Source organism: Macaca fascicularis, chromosome 1 (assembly GCF_037993035.2).
Source record: "Macaca fascicularis isolate 582-1 chromosome 1, T2T-MFA8v1.1".
NCBI lineage: Eukaryota > Metazoa > Chordata > Mammalia > Primates > Cercopithecidae > Macaca > Macaca fascicularis.
Window position 1 is genome coordinate 155,725,867 of NC_088375.1, and position 21,791 is coordinate 155,747,657.

At 33.3% G+C, this 21,791-nt stretch overlaps 1 non-coding gene across 10 annotated transcripts in view; it reads left to right on the plus strand.

Annotated features, from left to right (window-relative positions):
* The window catches only part of LOC101865577 (adhesion G protein-coupled receptor L4), a 118,266-nt gene that overhangs the window by 81,514 nt on the left and 14,961 nt on the right, over window positions 1-21,791 (plus strand). For all 10 annotated transcript variants that reach the window (XR_010577600.2, XR_010577606.2, XR_006691266.3 and 7 more), the window contains 4 exons: window positions 3,605-3,778; window positions 5,055-5,258; window positions 7,412-7,632; window positions 7,761-7,827. This is a non-coding gene — a transcript (adhesion G protein-coupled receptor L4). The remainder of the gene's footprint in view (window positions 1-3,604; window positions 3,779-5,054; window positions 5,259-7,411; window positions 7,633-7,760; window positions 7,828-21,791) is intronic.

Sequence of the window (21,791 nt, forward strand, 5' to 3'; positions counted from 1 at the left end):
TTACATAGTGCTTAGATTAGAAACCAGTCAGTATTCTAAGTTTTTTACTAAAAACAAACAAACAAACAAAAAACTCATTTAATGCTTACAAAAGCCATATGAAGTACATACTATTATTACTATTTTATAGATGAGGAAACTGAGCCTGTGAGATTAAATAATTTGCTCATGGTCACTCAACAATTAACTGATAGAAAAAGGTTTCAAGCCCCTGCAGCCTTCCTCCAGAGTCCATGCTCTCAAAAACTATGATACTCCTGACCAGTTTGGCCCACTACATCCATCCCAGTCTACTTCCCAAGAAATTATGCTCCATCCACCATCTCATCTTTCCTGGGTCTCTCCACATTGGTGTCAGTGTCTCAATTAATAAAAAGACTCAAGCCTCTGCCTCATAAAAAAATAAAACCATACCCCGTTGGTACTGGATCATCTTCAACCAAAAAACCAAAATATAATAACTCCTCTTATCTTAAGCTTCTAAAAAGTAGATGTAATCTGCTGACTTCCATCTATGGAAGATTCAGATTTAGTTTTCTTACACACATGTTCTGCTGTGATATACACACTCCCTCAACCATCCATCCACTCATGCTTACCTCCAATTTTTGGTTAAATCGGTTTTCAATGTTTATAATACTATAAATTGGTGTGTTATTCACAACTGAATCATGGAGTTCAGTCATTTTCCTGGTGTTAATTCATTTATTTTCATTTGCTTATATTTCTATTTATCCATTGTTAATTTGTCTCCAAAATATTTGACAGAATTATAAATCTCTTTTCAAAACATTCGAACAAGTAAGCTTATCTATCAGCCAGTTTGTTGTCTTGGAGACATCCTTCCCAAGGCTCTGTAGCCTTGATGCTGTCTGGATGATCTACCCCTGGGTCATTTATCAGCCTGGGCATGCCTTCCCTTCCCCCCATCATTTTCACATATCATTCACTATTCACCTCACTCCTCTCCTGTGTCAGATGCCATGTTTCCTCCAGCAATGTCTTCTTCTTTCTTAGTTTATGTATGTATTTTGGTGACATATTCTCCAGTGGCTGCTTGAGAGAGGAAACAGAGAAGGTCAATTTTTTAAGCTCTTGCATTATTAGGTTTTATATAAATATACAAATATATACACACACACAAATATATTTTTCTACCTTACCCCTATACTTGTTAGATAAATACCATGTACAGAGTTATGTTTTTTTTCTCAGATCTTTCTACACCTTGTTCATATGTCTTCCAGCTTTCAAGGGTAACATGGAGAAGTTGAATGCAATTAATTATTTTAATTAAAATGTATTGTCTTTTGAATGCAATCAGTCTCTTTCTCTTTATCTCTCTCTTAAAGTTTTGGAATCTTTATTCTTGGTATTCCAAAATCTTTCAGATGTACTTTGGTGTGAATCTTCCTTCATTAATTGCAGTAAACATCTTGTGGGTCTGTTCAGTCTGAAAATGTATGGTCTTCAGCTTTAGGGAATTTTCTACAATGATTTCTTTGATAATCTCTCCCTGTCCAGTATCTCTGCTCTCTTTTTCTGTTCCTCTTAGTATGTATTAGACTTCCCAGCTGAGCTTCTAATGTTTGGAGTTTTTAAACTTTTTCATTCCTATTTTTAATTTTTCTCATAACTTTTTAAATTTTTACTTTATACTTTATTTTCACTGAGAAACTTTATTTTTTCAATCCTGATTTTATTTAATGGGTATAGTATCTCATCTCTCTGAGATATTATTTATATATTTTTTTAAAAAACTCTTTTCTGCTCCCTGCATCATCTTGCTCTTGACTGACTTTGTTTGGATCGTTCACCGTGGTTCCCTGTCTTTCTTGTTGGAGCTTGTCCTCAGATGTCTGGGGGTTCGTGACCACCCATTCCCATTTAATAATGAGACACGGTGTGCACTCCTGGCCTTGTGGCAGTGGTGTGCTTCACTAGAGTTTTCATCAGGCAGGCTTCTGGCCACGGTATTGGAAGATCCTGAATGTCAGTATCCAAAAGCAGTTTATTTTTGGCCAATCAGTTTCTCAGGAAGAAACGTTCTTCCTTTACTATCTACTCTAGACAGAAGTCTGGTTGGAAGGATTAGGAAAATTAAGAAAATGTGGTGGGACATGGTGGAAGATCAGTGTGTAAACAGACCCTCACTTAAGTCTGTTTTTGAATGGTACGCATAATCACAGCTTAGTCTGGCTCCTCAATTCTACAGTCCCTCTGCTTTCTCTAGAATTAGGCCCTTCCCAGGCTCTTTTTGAGACACTAAAAGAATTTCAGTTTTCTTCATATAGTTTGACCTTCTTGACAAATTTCTAGCAATCTCTCCAATTTTAACTCAATTATCTTTCCAGACAAACTCACGCTGTTTTTGTCAGTGCTCCAACTATTGACCTAAGGGTTATACTTAGCATCTATTCCATTAAAACAATTATCTTATTGTATTTAAATCATCTGAGTTTCTATCATCCTTAAAGAGCTGATACTTTATCTTTTTGATTGATAATCCTCACTCTTTGAACAGTATATATCATACATTTGACACTCAAGGTACATTTTCTTTAATAAATAGTTGTCTGAAAATTGGAATTTGATTCTATAGTACTCCATTTATCAATGTTTAGTCTTAAATACACCTTAAAATAACATGTTTTGGCCTCTTAACATAATATAGCATTTATCTCAGAGAGCGTTTATGAGGGTTGAACTAAACAAAGTAAGAAAGCAAGCACCTAGTTAAGTGTAAATTGTTATATAACTGGAAATAGTTTTTATTTCTACAAGTTCAACATTTTACTGATAAATTATTATTAAACCATACATTAGGTGTGGTGTTATGATTAGTTAATATAAAAGTATAAGAACTCCACCATTTATTGAATAACTGTCACACTGTCTGTGTGTCATCTGTGCCATGTCTGTATCTGATCTTGTCTTCACTATTCTTTACCTCACTTACTATGCTCTAACTTAACTGGCTTCTACAAGTTTCTGGAATGCCTCTGGTCAGTCTCACTTCAGAGCTTGTCCATTTGCATTTCCAACTGTTTGGAACCCTCTGTTCCCAAGTCTGTTGGATCCCCCCCACCTTCACTTCATTGAAGTACCTGCTTAGACATAATCTAGGAGACATCCCCTTGGACAACCCTCCATATCACTTTCTTTCTTCTTACCCAGAACTACTTTTCTCATTGAGTACTTTTTCATCTCTAACTAGAATGTAATGTCAACAATGCAAACAATTTTTTCTCTTTTGTTCACTGTTGTATTTTTAGTACCTGGATTAGTGACAAATATCTGGTCAATACTCAACAAACATGTACTGAATGAAGATGCAAATGAAAATTATGCACTGTGGTAAATGACATATGAATAATTTAATAAAAATTATCACGTTTGTGAGACAAAATTGATGAAATATAGCATTGTTGCAATATAAATTTCCATTCTTCCACATAGCCGCCTTTATTTTTTATAATTTGTTTTGTGTTTCACTGTTAAGGCATTGTTTCAATCACATTAATGGTATTTTAAGTATGACAAAAGCAATACTATGTATGTAACTTTTTATCTTTTTTTCATCAGTAAAATATCTTTTTTTCAGATCACAGATAGGTATAAGAGTCTATGTGCATTTTGGAATTACTCACCTGATACCATGAATGGCACCTGGTCTTCAGAGGGCTGTGAGCTGACATACTCAAATGAGACTCACACCTCATGCCGCTGTAATCACCTGACACATTTTGCAATTTTGATGTCCTCTGGGCCTTCCATTGTAAGAGAACTTTCCCCTTCATATTTATAAATGTTCCTTTTTCTGTTTTTATCCATGTTATTCAAGAGAATATTTATTTTTTTATATATTTTTCTTGGGTTTAGATAGCACATTTAGTATAAGAGACAAAACCCCAACAGGATTTTTCTTTCTGTCTGTTTTCCTACCTACCTTCTAGAACATATCTAGTATGCATTTAAGATTATTTCTAGTCTGAGACTTATCTAGTCTGTAATATCCGGTAGATTACATAAAAAATTAGTTTGTAATGCTGCTTTCAAGAGCCATTTGCCCATTTTAATGTATCATGGAATTTAAAGGCACTTTTTTGTGATGACAATTTATTTTCATACGTGACAAAGCTCCTGAAAATAAGTCAGATATTTTCAGGAACTTTGTCACGTATGAAAATAAATTGTGTGAAATCACGTATGAAAATACTTATAAGTGTGCTATATTTGCTATAACATCGTATTTTTAGCAATGTAGAACCCCACACAATTTTTAAACGTGAAGAATCTCTCTAAGGTGAATGGTTTCATGATATGTATTTTGCTTTTGAAATATCTTACTTACATTGTATATTTATCACATAATTTCTTATTTTATAGCTCTGTGCTAGCATCTCCATTATATTATATTTATTTATAATCTATCATTAAATATATAAAGTAACCAAATAAATCTACATAAACATAATATCAGTCCTAACGATGATTTTTTCCTGAAGTTAAGCAAATAAACATCTATTCTTTATGTAAACATAAGTATTCATCTAGTTAGGATAAAACCAACATTTTATATTTTAAAGTTTCTGAACAATATTGCTTGATAATCCTTATATTCAGCATTGCTAACACCTTTGTTTCACGTGTTTTAGATGAATCATTGCATAGACATAAGACTTAGTCTTACCACTGATAAATCTGTTTTAATTAACCATTTTCACATTACAATAATGGATTGCCTTTCTAATGTAATGAAATTAATGACGATAACATTGTTAAACCATGTACTAATACTAATACTATGCCTAGAAAAAAATCACCAATTACAGAACTGTTAAAGTGCTACATGATTTACATCAGATTTATGTGGATATTGAGGATTTTCAAAAGTACAAAATTTTTCTCATCTAAATGCACATTTATAGTTTTACATTTTATGAACATTTTGATTAATGTTTCACCAAAAAAGGAAGTTCATTATATGTTGTAGTTCCTTTGACAAGTTACTGAGTTATTCTTTTAACAGCTTTATTATTATTTTCCCTTAGGGTATTAAAGATTATAATATTCTTACAAGGATCACTCAACTAGGAATAATTATTTCACTGATTTGTCTTGCCATATGCATTTTTACCTTCTGGTTCTTCAGTGAAATTCAAAGCACCAGGACAACTATTCATAAAAATCTTTGTTGTAGCCTATTTCTTGCTGAACTTGTTTTTCTTGTTGGGATCAATACAAATACTAATAAGGTATGTAGGCATCCTAATCTCTATTTTTGTCCTATGATATGTGTACTTTCTTAAATGTGTATGTCATAGAAACATTAATTGTAATTTAGGGTTTAATGGGGCAGACATACTCTATAATTTGTGCTTCAGCTATCCTTTCTAAATCTGATAATGCTAACACAGCTAAGCAAACTACTTATTGAGTCCATTCAGCAAAAAGGGCCCTCATTATGATGAATTATTGGGACAAATTCAAACTTTGCAACAAACTGAATAAATACTTTTCTTGTTGTTCTGTTTTGTTTTTAAATGGACGTTAAACAAAGACCAAGGAGAGAGAGAATTAGAAATAAAGTTTATCTTAGAATGAGGACTGAACATAAATGCAGTCACAGTTTATAGGTTGAAATGTGATAAATTGGTTTTACCTAGTTTCTTTTCTAACTTCTCATTTCCCAACATTATTGATTTTGAACCATTCAAACCTTCCCAAATGGTTTCATATTGTATTGGTCTGGGTCCTCCTAGAAGCAGGTGTTAAGATGGGGTTAAACATGCAATAGATTTATTAAGGGAATTGCTGGCGAGAGCAAATGGGAAGAGAGAAGTTTGGAAAGCTATCAGGCCAAGATTCAGGCATGATCCTGAGGGAAGAAAAGAAGAGTGGGCAAAAGTGTTCCACACAGTAATGCAGTTCTAAGGAAAAGTCAGCACAGGTGTTAAAGAATCCTCTTGGAAGTCCTTGAGCCAAAGTTACCTGTCAGGGAAATCTTTTGTCCCTCGGGAGCAGGAATCCTTGGTAAGAGGAATCCTTTGTTTCTCACAGCAGTAACCCTACTGTGCTCAGTCATGGGCTGGCAGCAGCCTATGAGAAGTGGGAGGAGCAATGGATTTCCTACAGCTGCAGCTGAAGCCTTAGGTCAGTTGCACCCCTTGTAGTTGGATATTGGAGAAGTGTATTCTCATGACCACAAAAAGTGAAATTGCCTCCATATTTCCATTCTTAGAAATCTTTCAAAGACTGAAACTAATAATCAGTTAGCAAGGTTTTCTTCTGAAGTAGATGGCAAGAAGTGTTTATTTTAAATAGTATACACCAGACTGTAAACTCCTTATCTGTTTTTATGTTTTACAGTGGTATTCGTAACACTTTCCAATTTTATGTATCTCCCACTATCCTACAATGCCTAGTTCCTCTTTCAGTTACCTTCCACCATTATCTTCACCCCAAAACTACTCCTTACAGTGTTTACTTTCAACTACTTTTCACCTATTAAATTTGTCCCATTTTTCCAGTCATATCTTAAATCCCACTTCCTCACTAGTGATTTCCAAATTTTAATTGCCAATGATCTTTCTGTTCCCCAGCCTTATAGAGTACTCTCTAACATATGTTAGTATGTCATATCATTAATCTTGAATTATAGTTTGTTTTTTTTAAAATGGGATAGGTACATAAGTATGTATTATGTTATCTCTCCCATGATATATACCTTTAGCTTTACTAGTATGGGAAAGTATAACTACTTCTTTTTCTGGTATTTCTTATAGGCCTAACTTTAGTTCTAGATGAGAAATAACCACTGAAAATAATGTTTAAGTGAAAGCCATCTCAAATTTACATGATAATCTTAACAGTTTAAAGTAATTCCATAATGGATATTTTGATGAAATATATTGTTAATCTATTTTGTAAATTTTATTTTTGTCACCTAAGATATTTATTTTATTTTGTTTAGCAGAGTATTGTAAGTCATTTTCATTCTTCGAGCATGAATAAAATAAAGGAAAAGAGGTATCTCCAAAACAGAAATCAACTTAAATCCTAACATATTCACCAAGATACCATGGTTTACGTGTGAATAATCCACAATTTATCACATAACATAAATATATAAAAGTTATAAACCTGTGGACAAAAACAGTAACTTAGTTCTATCACAAAATTAGTTAATATTTCACATTGATGAAGCACAGTTGTTTTCCTAAATCAGCTAGAACTAGTACATCTTTAAGAACTGACATGATATTTTAATATGATTCATCATTAAAATATGTGGCATACTTTATAGTATAGAGAAAGTTGTGATTTACAGAGCAAGTTGAGATTGTATGTTATGATAATTTTAAAACAAACACTGCCAATGTTTTTTTTTTTTTTCTTTGATTTCTAGCTCTTCTGTTCAATCATTGCCGGACTGCTACACTACTTCTTTTTAGCTGCTTTTGCATGGATGTGCATTGAAGGCATACATCTCTATCTCATTGTTGTGGGAGTCATCTACAACAAGGGATTTTTGCACAAGAATTTTTATATCTTTGGCTATCTAAGCCCAGCCGTGGTAGTTGGATTTTCAGCAGCACTAGGATACAGATACTATGGCACAACCAAAGTGTAAGTTAAAATGATTTCATGGGCATTTGAAACACAATTTTGAATGTGCTTTGCATATCTTTGATAATTTTGCTATGTTAAAGTACATGCAAACATGTTTATAGATTAATCTTTTATTTACTTTTCAGATGTTGGCTTAGCACAGAAAACAACTTTATTTGGAGTTTTATAGGACCAGCATGCCTAATCATTCTTGTATGTATATACAAAATTGTTAATACAATTCAAAAAAGTGATGATTATAGGTTGCTTAAAATTTCCAGCAATAAGGTGTTATTTTTTAAAAAAAGAATTTGGATGTTTTACAGTATATCACTTATCAGCATTTTACACATATTGTAATTGAAAAATACATGTATATCTTGTTAATTCAAAGCTATTACAATTCATTTGCCCCTCTTGATGGAGGATAGATGTCTGCATAACAAAAAGGGAAAAGCATTTTTCACTTATCAGTAATATCTTGGCATACTTCAACACAGAGAGTGTGCCAACCAGCTGATAATCTGGCATTTTAGATGTTTACGTTATTTAATCTTTTATCGAAGATCGGTCATCTTTGAAGATTAGACTGTCATCTTTATAGTTTTATCATCTTTATGTACCCTGTGATTTTAAACTAAATTGCAACATCAGAGACAAGAACTCACTATTTCTTATGAACAGACAAGTCATATATTGAGATAGTCCTATTTCAGCAAGGAAGAGGGCCTTTTAATTCTTATTGGAAGTGGTTTCAAACCTACAAATTTGGCAGGTATTATATGCTCCATTATAAATAAAGACATTTTTATATGTCTGAAGAGCATTTCTAAGTGCTGAAAGTTTTCAACAGTCTTTCTGAATATAATAGTCTGTCAATGAATCTGGGAGGTCTGACAAGACTCTAGAGTGGAATGAATTGTCAGTAGAGAAGTTATGGCAATATTTTGGACAACTTTATTCCATATGTGTTGACCATAGGCTAGTCATCTTTTTGAATTTCTTTTTCTCTCTTCCTCTTTCCTTTGAGTTTTTTTATGGTTATGAGGGTACTGCTAAATGGAGAAAGACCTGAAATGCAAAGCAGAGAATTTTCATCAAGCTTTATTTAGCAATGGTGTGGGTGCAGTCAAGTGCATTCATAAACTGTACTTTCTACTCATCACAAAAACTCATTTATAATTCTCACAATAAATCAAACAATATTTTATAAAAGAAAAGCCAAGGGCCAGATTTAAGCTAAAACAATTTGAGTTAATTTATTATAGCTCCAAAATTTCCAACCCACATAAGAATATAAAATGGTGTCCCACTCACATATTTTTATGGATTTCTCTGATGTGAGTATTTCATGTGATGACATATTCTGCATATCCTAATTTTACTGATTTCCTCACCATAGGAAAATCCACCTTTGCCATTGTTTTTTACAAGTGAAAGGTCCGTGGAGCAATGGCTCTTACTGTTTGGATAAAAAGTAGCATGATAGAAATTATCCTGAAACAACAAAAACAGGAGCATACTTCTCTAAAATAAGAAAGGGGAAGTGTTCTCTGAAATAGTTTTTAACAGTTGCTTATGTAAGGCTAATTTGGATTATTTTATAGTAAGATACAGAGAATTTAGATGAAATCATTTAAAAATGAGTCCTGTAAACTTTTCTAGAGGTCTAAATGAACACTGTCACATTGTTCTAGTCTGGAGTTAATGAGCCAATTTATCTCCCATACAGTCTCTGTATGATAATCATTTCCAGGTTAACCAGAGGGTCAGGCTGCTTAAAAAATGAGCTAGGCCCCTCAGTTTTACTCTAAAATTAAATATTTCTCATCTTTTATGATATCTTTTTTAAATACTAAGAAATTCTTAGATAATTATTGAATCAAAGTGAATTATTTTTCTCCAGTTATCTTTGTTCTTCGGTGCTAATGCTTGCATATTGCTATTATTATTAAGTTGTATAACACAACGTTAGATGACATTTTTTCTGTTGCCCATGAATAGTATCTAGCTCAAAGATAAAGTCAAAGAGATATTGAACACCAAACATTTAAAAAAGAACCACTGATAGTTTAGGCCTGACTCTTCCCAAGGGTCACATAATTAAAGAAAAGGACCAGCTATAGCCCCGTGAGAGGACTGGGGAAGGGAGCTCATTGGGTGATGTCTCAGAGTTAGCATGCTTGGCCTTTAGGGGAGGACAATGTTCTCTATTAGAAGTTTTTCTTTTATCTACCAATAAGAAAAAATGATGGTGTTTCCCAACCCCCTGAAGACAAGATGTGGAGGAATACTCAAAAAAGTTTGCAGAGCATGGAATCAAAATAGTAAGAGTAAAATTATCATCCTGGTCTCACATTGCTAGAATGACTGTAGAATTTTCATGTGTCCCTGGGATATAATAATACCAGATTATGATGAGCTTTTTTTATGAGAATTTGGCATATATCCCCTGATTTCGAGCCAAATGTGAACCTAGAGACTAGCACCTGCTTTTGTATGGAGTTTCCTGCAGGCAATGTGCTTACTGGATTATTCTTCCACAGCAGGGACAGAAAAGATTATTATACAGTGTCCCTAGTAATAAAATGATGGGGCAAAACACAAAGACTTGAGCTATTCTATATGCACAGATAAGTTGGAGAAATGGAAAGAAGTTGCAGGGCTGCCTAGGTCATGTGAAGATATGTATAATGAAGAGAATGGGTTGAATGGAGATATGGATATTCGTCTTTGAAGAATAGAAGAGACCAAGATGGAAATGAAATACTGTGATCACCAAGTAAATTATACATACCATCAAAGTGAAGACTGTCTCTTAAGCCAAGACTAGCAATGGTAATAAGAACTAGACTAAACCGAAATGATATCATGCAGCTCCCCCATAACAACAGGTGGTCAGATCCTTCTACTCTCCAAGCGCAGAGTTGTGGAGCCTTAGCAGTAGAAGACCAGTATCTCAGATCCAGCCACGCTGCCCCTACTCAAACACATATGCTCCAAGTATCTGGAAAGGAAAAAGAAGTAAACAGCAAATTTTAAAAAATCTAAAATTACTAAAAGCTATGGCATGTAAATTTATGACAATCCCTGAATTTAAAAAAAAAAAAAAAAAAAAGTAACTATGTCACAAAAAAAAATCTCTACTTCACCAAGTAGGGATTCCTTTTTAAATGGAGTTCAGGTGTTCAAAACTGATCACCACTTGCCATTTTGGGGATAACAATGACCTCCTGATTAGGAGTTTGTCATCCTATGCTTTAGAATATTCTGCTAGGTGAAGACCCAAACCATATGATTAAGTTCACCATGTTAATTGGGTGCTCTGGGCATGATAGAAGGACAAAGAAAATGTAAGAAGTATCTTCTGCCCACTACAGTATGAATGAGAGGAAAGACAACACGCATGATAAAGAAAAGTATGTAATTACATATAAGTGATACTGGTGAGATGTGAAGCGATCAGTATATACATCATAGTCATTCAAAAATCTTCATTGAGATGTAGGACCTTGTTTGTGGATGTGACAAGAAGCAGGTTCTACTTTATATGATTGCGAATGGTCAGAGGACTGCAAGTGTGAACTAAAGCAAGCAGCCCTTGTAAGCATGCCAGATTCCTTTTGAGGGAGAACAAGGGCAAAACAAGAAGTAGTTAGCATTGTAAACCAGGCAACACCAGACATCAACTGAAGTGTCATCATTATTCACAGTATTCAAGAATAATCTTTTTAAAATAGATTAATCACTTCTTAGTCCAGATTGTCATTAACTACTAAACAAATTTTTACCTCCACAAATAAACTCATCCATTTCTTCTCCTCCATGTTTATAGTCAGGCCCTTGCTATACCTCACTAGGATGCTAGTATTCAGAACAAAAATAAGAGGTTTTATTTTAATTTATAATTTATTTTATTTTATTTAACTTTCAAGTTCAAGGGTACATGTGCAGATTTGTTATATAAGTAAACTTGTGTCATGGGGGTTTGTTGTATGGACTATTTCATCATGCAGGTATTAAGCCTAGTACCCATTAGTGATTTTACCTGATCTTCTCCATCCTTCCATCTTCTACCCTCAAGTAGGCTCCAATGTCTGTTGTTCCCATCTTTGTGTCCATGTGATCTCATCATTTGGCTTCCACTTATAAGTGAGAGCATGTGGTATTTGGTTTTCTGTTCCTGCATTAGTTTGCAAAGGATAAAGGCCTCCAGTTCCATCCACGACCCTGCAAAGGACACGAACTCATTCTTTTTATGACTGCACAGTATTCCATGCTGTATATGTACCACATTTTCCTTATTCAGTCTACCATTGATGGGCATTTAGTTTATACAGTGTCTTTGCTATTGTGAATAGTGCTGCAGTGAACATGTGTCTTTATGATGGAACAATTTATATTCCTTTGGGTATATACCCAGTAATGGGATTACTGGGTCAAATGGTAGTTCTGTTTTTAGGTCTTTGAGGAATCACCACCATGTCTTTCACAATGGTTGAACTAATTTATACTCCCACCAACAGTGTATAACCATTCCTTTTTCTCCCCAACTTCACCAGCATCTGTAATTTTTTCACCTTTAATAATAGGCATTCTGATTGGTGTGAGATGATATCTCATTGTGGTTTCGATATGCATTGCTCTTATAATTAGTAACAGTGAACATTTTTTCATAATGCTTGTTGGCCGTGTTTATGTCTCCTTTTGAGCAGTGTCTCTTCATGTCCCTTGCCCACATTTTAATGGGGTTGTTTGGTTTTTTTCTTCTAAATTTGTTTAAGTTCCTCATAGGTTCTGAAATTAGACTTTTGCCAGATGTATAATTTGCAAATATTTTCTTCCATTCCATAGGTTTTCTGTTTACTCTGTTGATAGTTTGTTTTGCTGTGCAGAAGCTTTTTAGCTTAATTAGTTCCCATTTGCCAATTTTTTAAAAGTGTAGGAGTGCCTGACTTACCCTGGCCTGGCATAGCCTTAGGTCCTGTTTATAATTTGGTATCATATTGCCACAGAGTCTGTTCTGGTAGTTTTATGACCTCCTGTTTTAACATTAATGCAGTCAGCTGTTGTTTCTAAACTAGCAATCCCCAACTTTTTGGCACGAGGGACCAGTTTTGTGGAAGACAATTTTTCCACAGATTGTTGGGGAGGGGTAATTGGCATTAGACTCTCATAAGGAGCAGGTAGCTTAGATCCCTTGCATGCACATTTCACAATAGGTTTTGCCCTCCTATAAGAAGCTAATGCTGCTGCTGATATGACAGGATGGGGAGCTCAGGTGGTACTGGTTCATGGCCTGGGGTTTGGGGATCTCTTGTCTAAACTGTAAAAGAGAGTGGGTATAACAAGGTGTTTTTGACCTTCCAACTCATCATGTCCAAGAACTCAGTTTTCAGGTTTTTCTGGGGTCTCCTTGGCACACTGAGTCTATTCAGTTGATGAAGGGCTTCAAATTTTATTTTTAGTTTACATCTCAATCATAGAGCTATGCGTTTCTTGATTTATTTACTGCATCTTACTCAAGAATCATCTTACTCAATAATCAGTGCCACTGTGCTGCACAACCTTAGGAATCACAGTTCAATTGCAATATGGTCTTCAAGGAGCTGCATTCACGTTGGAATCTCTGTGAGTGATGGACTCTGGAACTCTAAAACTTTGTGGCCCTCTTTTTGGTCACCCTGCAGTATAGAAGTGCCTAGTAAGTCTTCAGTAATTATGTGTATGTTTTAATTGAGCCACTAAAAATATCCATGGTAATAAATGAGGAAGCAAGATTAAGTGATCTTTCTGAAGTTATTTTTCGACCCCTAGCCTTGGGTTCCTAATATACACATGAAGTGAATGATGCCAGTCCTACATAACATGACTACGGTAAAAACAACAGCAACAATTTTAACTTATTTTTTAACAATTAAAAAAGGAAAATACACAACATTCTGGAGAATAATCTTATGGCATTCTTATACCTAATTTAATACATTTTTGTATTAAAATTAAATAAAAAGACCAATTTTAAAACCATGATTTTCACAGCAAAATATTATATGCAAGGGAATGTATGTGTAGCCAACTATAGTGTGTGTGTGTGTGTGTGTGTGTGTGTGTGTGTGTTTAGATCCTGATTTTTAAAATATTGGTGAATAAGTAACAGTATTATAGCAAGAGAGGATTATAATACATGTGTGTGTTGCTACATAGAATTTGTTAGAAGTTTTTAGTACACTATCCCAGAAAAAGTTTAGCTAAAACAAAGTAAATATGAAATATTGCAAAGAAAACCAATAGAAATGTAATAGAATAAATAATACTTATTTTCCAGAATAAAGACAAATTATAAGTGAAGCTTTGAATTTAAGTAGGTAATTAGGGGCAAATTTTTATGGCCTTATATGAGGGTTAAGATTGCTTTCGTCGTTTCTCTGAACAAATCTAGAAAGACTTATGCTCCAGAAAAGAAATCTCTATAGAGCAATCTTTAATCCCAGTCATTCCTACATGGAATCCTTACATTTTATCCATAGAGTAAGGACTACTAGAGTAAGAACTATAGACTAATGCCTTAAATGGTATTTGCTTATTTTTATGAATGGAGCCCTGGGGCTTGCCTGGTTTGGGAATATAATGTAAAATGCCTTTGAGGTAATATGTAAATGAATAAGAAAAGAATTAGTTCAACACTAATGTATTATTATGTATGTTGTTTCAAACAAATATTTAAGCTTTTAATCTGTTCTGATAAGTGTTAACTACTTAGGTATTTGAACAGTAACATGTTCTGCATTGATCTTACTAAAGTACTTCTTCAGGTGTTTGGCTCATTAATATTAAAAATCTCTTAGAATTCTGAAATATGAACCAGTGACCTCATTGATTCTATCTACGAATCACTACATTTAAAATGTTAAGATTGTGACTGTACTTGAAAAGGCCTAGCCTTGCTTTTGAAAGCTTGAGCTGTACAAAAAAAGAGGTTTCTAAACCTTTGTAAAGCAAGCTGCAAGCTGAAGATAATTTCCATAATTTATTTCTTTATTCAATATTTTTAATCTTCAATGCTCAATTCTTTAAATTAAAACTATGTAAGTGATTAGATTCAAGTACACAACTATAAAGAAGAGTTTGTAAAAATAATTTAACTTTTAAATAGAAACTGAAGTTTCCCATAGACACATTCAGCATTGAAGAATAGCATTTGCTTGATTGAGGCAAATACTAATTAAACTATGTCCAAATAAGGCATTTTATTTAAAAACTGTGAGCTTTCATTTGAATTTAAATCAAAACTCTCATAATTGTGTGTTGCTGTATCATCACTACTCTTACCAACTTCTTTTCAAATCTGACCAGAACTCCACTCATTTTTTGTTGTAACCTCTAATTGTCCTTTATATGTCTACAATCTAATTCCCTTTCACCAGAAAATACTTACTAAACCTACTCAAAATGAATTTTTTATATGACCCTTACAAGATGGGCCACGTTTAGACATATCTGTTATTATGTGAGACATTCTTATTACATTTTTTAATAGCACAAATTGCCAAAGATAGGAAAAAGGCAAATATTACAAGACTGTGCAAGGTAAAAATATGAATATGTCATCGTACACTCATTCTGTCTCCATAAATACATTTTTCTTAATATTTACTCTGTATCCTTCTAGACCTCTGCTGTATGTGTATTTGATTGTAAACTCAAAAAACCTCAATTATCTATTATCTGTAATATATCATATTTATTTTTCCTTGTTAGAATATACAGTTCTACCCTCTTTTTATCATGTATGTTATGACTATGTGCTAATTTATTTAATAACTTTCCTAAGGATGAATATTTAATGTATTTCCAAAGTTTACTTATTACAAATAATACTGCACAGATCATCTTTATTGCAATATAATTTCATGTATACATTACATGAAATTATTAGGAACTACTTCTTAGAAGAAGAAATGCAAGTATATACAGATTTTAAAATTTACAATTTACCCTTCAAAACAATTACTTCAGTTGATAGGTTCACCAATAATATATGAGAGTGTTCTCTTTCTGACGCTTTTGCCAGCGCTAGATATTATTATCTACTGAGGCAGATAATAAAACTAAATGGTTTGATTGGAATATATAAACCAAAAAGCATTGTGATAGACTAGGATTCCACAGTAATGGCACAGTTGACACTTTGGACCAAATCTTTGTTGTGGAGGCTGTCCTATCTGTGCCATTACAAGTTTAGAAACATCTCTGGTCTCTACTCACTAGATGCCAGTAGCACCACCGCCATTTAAATATGACAACCAAAATTCCCCCTCCGTGTGTCCTCTGGGGGATGATATTCCCAGTTCTCTTCACTGGGAACCACTAGCCTAGACATGGATGTTAAGTATCTTGAATACGATTGTATTTTACAGTCCTCTATAAATAGCATACCATGAGAAAAATCATGAAAATCATGGTTTTGGCAACACACTTTAGATGTCCACATTAAAGTTATATTAGAAACACTACTCATTGTAATTTTAAATGTTATGGATAATGGCATTAACATTTTAATTACGTGTTTTAATTTAACGTCATCATATTTGTTGGGTGCGTCTTTCAGTGACCTCTGTGGTTCAAGGCACTTTAATACTCTAATCTTTATCCATATTATGTATTAATAAGTATTTCAGTGCCTGTAACATTTTTCCACTTTTTTCATATTATTCTGACCTTCTTGAAACAATAGATAGCTGGAATTCAAAATAAGAAAAAGTGGAATTATAAAAAAAAACATAAATAATACATTGGTAGTTTTAATATGTTCCTATATATGAGAGAGATGTTCTTACTGGAAATACCTTCAAAGGTAATGTCCTTAAGACAGATATTAGAAAATGTCTTAAAAGTTGAATGAACTCATAGAAATTAGGAATCCAAAAAATATTTTTAAAAACTCTTGGGTCTCTAAAGCCCAGTTGGAAATAACTGGTTAAGATGAGATTCATCTCTAGTATTTCCTTCTAAATGTAGCTTTATAGTGAAGGATGTTGTATAATGATACGATGAAAGGGAAAAACTATGGATGTTGGTAAAGCAAGATAGTCATTAGAATTATTATTCACTTTACATTCCTATAGTCTTTTAATCTTTACAAAACACTTTTAATGTATCTCAGTAAATCCTATTGGAAGCTTCTGTAATACATGCAAATCGAAATAGTGACAGCATTTCATAAAATATGATGTTTTACTAGATTTTTACACTATAATACTGCAATCTTGACTTATCTACTCAAAAATACCTAGAGGCATTCTGTTATTTATAACTTTTTAAAATATATATACTTTATGATCTAGGGTACATGTGCACAACATGCAGGTTTGTTACATATGTATACATGTGCTATGTTGGTGTGCTGCACCCATTAACTCGTCATTTACATTAGGTATATCTCTTAATGCTATCCCTCCCCCCTCCCCCAACTGCACAATAGGCCCCGGTGAATGAGATCACCTGGACACAGGAAGGGGAACTTTTTGAAGCTGTAGACCAATTGTTTGAAAAGGGCTGATTACACTAAGGCAAGTTATGTGCATTCTTTTGTAATTAACAGACAAAACTGTCAAGCTCCTATTCACTAACAATCCATAAAATCCTTAAACTTGGCCAAGAGCACAGTATAGGTTCTGATCATCTTTGGACTTCTGATCATCCTCTGAAAGTAACACGATTTCCTTCCCCAAGCTGATCTTCTACAAGAGGGAGACTTTCTTTGAATCAGTCTTTCTTAGCCATTGCAGAGCTCTTGTTCTACACAGCTGAAGATATTTAAACTTCTCCATAAGTGTTTGTCATATCCCTCTGTCCCCTTTAATATTCCCTGCAAAATATGAGTTACAAATTTTGAGAGAATGGACTGTCTGCGTGGCTTGGTCTTGATTTCTTTTTCTCATATGGAAACATTGTGCAGTCTAGTTTCAGGGCTTCCCAAGGAATAAACATTTAAGATTCTTTTTGATGCAAAAATCATTCCTCCTGGTTGTATCTGATCAAAATGACAACCAGCCCAGGCAAACAGGGACATGTGGATACTTTACCCAGAAGTGCACATTCAGCAGACCCTGTCTGCTGCTCAGCTTCTTTTTTCACGAGCTCTCCATATTCAGTCACACTGGCTTCTTGACGCGTCCTGAGAGGTTCTGTGTACCTTCCCATCTCAGCACCTCTGCACTAAAACATTCCCTATCACTTCCTTCTGTTCATACCTCCATCTAGTTACCACTCATTTGTCTTTCAGATATCAACTCAAACAACACTTTCCAAGGAAAGTCCTGCTTGACTCATTAGTTCATAATAAATCTCATTGTTAAATTCTTTCATAGAAGCCCAATTTTTCCTTTTGGAAAACTTTTATCATTCTATAATTACACATGTGTTAGTGTGAATAACCTATTAATATCTGTCTTCTCAAAGGAGTGCTGTAAGCTCTGTGAAAACAAAACCTTATGGATTTGCTCCCAGTATATTATCTTTAGGGGTCAGCATGTAGAATTCACTCAAGTAACACTGTTGAATGAATAAATAAATGATGCACCAAGAAAGGTTACTCAGAAATGATATTTCCTTCCCTAAAATGGAAATTTAAAGAAATAAATCATCATGGACATGAGATTATTTTGAAAAAAAATTTCAGAAAAGTATGTGCAGCATTCATTATAAACTATCACTTTTACTTTATTTACTTTTTTCTTCAGAAATGATTACTATATCTACCTATATATATCAATCTATCTACCTATGACATGCTTTCAGTAGGAATTTTAATGCTGAGGCTTTACACTGAACTGAATGAAATGAAGTGCTGGCCAGACAATGTCAGAAGTTTTCAAAAGCAATATGGACAGTGAAGAGTACAAACAATGGGTTCTTTCCATGCCCTGAATTTCTAATATGTAGATGGGGATAATGGTATCAACTCTAGATACAGAGATACTGTTAAAAAACAAAACCAAATTATTAGAGCATTCTTTAAAAGTCAGAAAAGGACAATTCTTAATAATTTGGGGAACAGACTTACATCTCTTCTATTTTTGCCTTTTAAATGAAAATTTAAATTGGCAATAATTTTAGATATACCTTTGAATTTAATTGCGCAAGTTCTGTTTTAGCTTCTCAGCAAGCAATTTATATAAATTTATATTAAAGTTTTTGTACCTTAAAGCTTACAGTTTTATAAACTTCCTTTAAAATGTTTGATTCTTACTAACTTCTGTTCTTGTTTTCTATTGCAAGTATATACAAGAAATATTTTTCATTGCTTGTATCTTAATAAGAAAGAGTTCATTATGTAGTATTCATTGTCACATTACATCAAACAAACAATTACATTGTTGTAAATGCTCTTCACATGCAATTGTTCTCCTTTACCTTTATTCCTTTCCATGGTTTAAAATCATCTACACTTAAAAACCAGTGATAAAGATAAGCCCATGTAGCTCACTTACTCCCATGTGGGTCACTTTATTCTTCATGGATACAAATGTCCAGTTCTCTCTGCCTTTTGATTCTGTTTTTGAGACTTGTAAATTATTCCCTCAAACACTGAAAAAAAAAATACCACTATTAAAATATTCCTAATGGAAACATGTTAAAAATATGAAGTGCTAATATTATCTTAATGCTTAAAATGATCATGTATTAGGATGGGATTTTAGCCATAATTAAATAGAGCAATTATTTAGCTATAACATGAGGATTAATTTCCTAATAGAGAAATATCCTGCCAACTTGTTGACTAAGAATTTAGTTGTGGCCTACCAGTGTGCCCAAGTCTTAGATTAATGAATTTATATCATAAAATCCATGAAACTTTAGTTTTTGTTAGATGCAAAATATTGAAAGTTGTTCAATGTGTCTATCCACATCAACAGATGTAACTTTATTATTCTTCCCTACTCAGAGTTATTCCTGGAGAATAATTATATTTGGATAATTTTGGCTATATCTCTTAGTTTCTATTGTCATATGTAGTATTCTGTTTCTAATTATATACTATTATGTCACAATCTGCAAAATATGAGACAAAATAAAAATGTAATTTTTCAAAATGTTTAGTCAAACTAATGGCTAAATGCTCCTTTACAAAGGTTATTAAGGGTACTTGGGATTTAAATATAGAGTCTATCCTTTACCCTTTTATTTATTCAACAAACGATTATTGAGCATCTTGTATACTCCAAACACTGTTCTAGGCCTTGAGAATACATCGCCAAATAAAACAGAAAACAGTCTTTGTCCTTGTGGACCTTGGATTCTAGATCAGTAGTCATCAAAGAGCGTGGTTTGTTTTTGTAAATAGTTTTATTGGGATACAGCCACACTCATTTATTTGTTTATGTATTCTCTGTTTTAATGGTGTGGCAGAGTTGAGTAGTTGTGATCAAGGCCATATGGCTCTCAAAACCTCAAACTGTTATTTTCTGGACCTCTACAGAAAATGTTTGCTAACCCCAGCTCTATACTAGAGAAATGTAAGAAAAGGTAGCTATCTACCCTCATAAAATTCCCAGAATTTCATAACAGATTAATTATGAATATTTTTCTTATATTCCAGGTACTCTGTGGGTTACCCTTTGCAATATAGTTATTTCTTTCTTTCTATAAATTTCTTGAAGGTAGCCAGGTTTACGACCTGTAAATTACAGTTCTACCCCAGAGAAGTTTCAACAGAAATGAGGAATTGTTTACACAAATGATAAATGCTCAACATACTCTTGAATTATATCCATTTCAGTACTTATTTTACTGACATCACTTTAGAAGAAAGTCCTGAAAGTGGAAAATATTTCCCTCCTCTATATTAACAACATATTACCCAAAACTAAAGACTGACAAATGTAAGTTCTGGTATTTTAAGGTGCTATTGACAGGTCCCGTGAAACCATATCACAAAATGATAATTATCCAATTATCCAGTTGTTGAATAAATATACATTACATGTATTTTCGGTCACTTCAAATTTTGAAGACAATATGGAAGAACCATAATTCTGTATACATGTTATAACCATTACTGATAATAATTGATGTTTATTGAGAACTTAAATATTAGGCACTCTTTGGAGTACTTTACATCAGTTATATAATTTAATACACACAAACAACCTATAAGTACCAATACTATCCATGTTTTACACACAAGGAAAGCAAGACACAAATAATTAAATATATTAACTTTCTTGTAAGTATGAGAACTGGAATTTGAACCTATGAGTGTGGCTCTAAAGTCCATTTAGTCCATTTATTTTGAAGGTGCATTTGTTGCTTTCTTAAAACTGTCATATCATATGAGAAAGCGGTTTTCAACTGTTTTTGACTAAACACCCATCAGTAAAAAGTATGCACCTCACTAAATGTATGTTTTATATCTTGAAAATGTCTAGCATTTATTAGTTTACTAATATTTATGCAAATTATCTTATACAGTATATAATATATATTGTAAGACATACTTTAAAATATACATTTAAAGAATGAAAGATGAAATAACAATATTTAAAATAGATCAATATGATTCTCACTAAAATATTAACATTTCATTTTTTTTAATGAAATATTGATTATACTTTAAATGCAGCAATTCAAAGGTATAGATCTAAGTTCAATACTTGGTTTAAATGACTATCAGGGAGCTGCAACCTCAAAACTACATTAAATCTGTACTTTCACATCAGGTGTAGCAGATCTACAACTCTAGGTACTCTGTTCTAATACTTATTTCTTCAGATCTTCAGTAATGTTTTATTATTGCACTTTCTAGAAGTTTTTAATGGAGTATATAAAGAAATACATTGAAATTTGGTGCCATTATTTTATTTGTTTTCCATGTATTACTTCATGGGTTATTACATTATGTTCCATGTATTATTTTAGTTAATTTTATCATGAAGAACAGAGATTTTCTTCAATAGTATATGATTTTTTTTTTTTTTTTTTGACGGAATCTCGCTCTGTCGCCAGGCTAGAGTGCAGTGGCGTGATCTCGGCTCACTGCAACCTCCGCCTCCCAGGTTCAAGCAATTCTCCTGCCTCAGCCTCCTGAGTAGCTGGGACTACAGGCACATGCCTCCATGCCCAGCAAATATTTTTGTATTTTTAGTAGAGACGGAGTTTCACCATGTTGGCCAAGA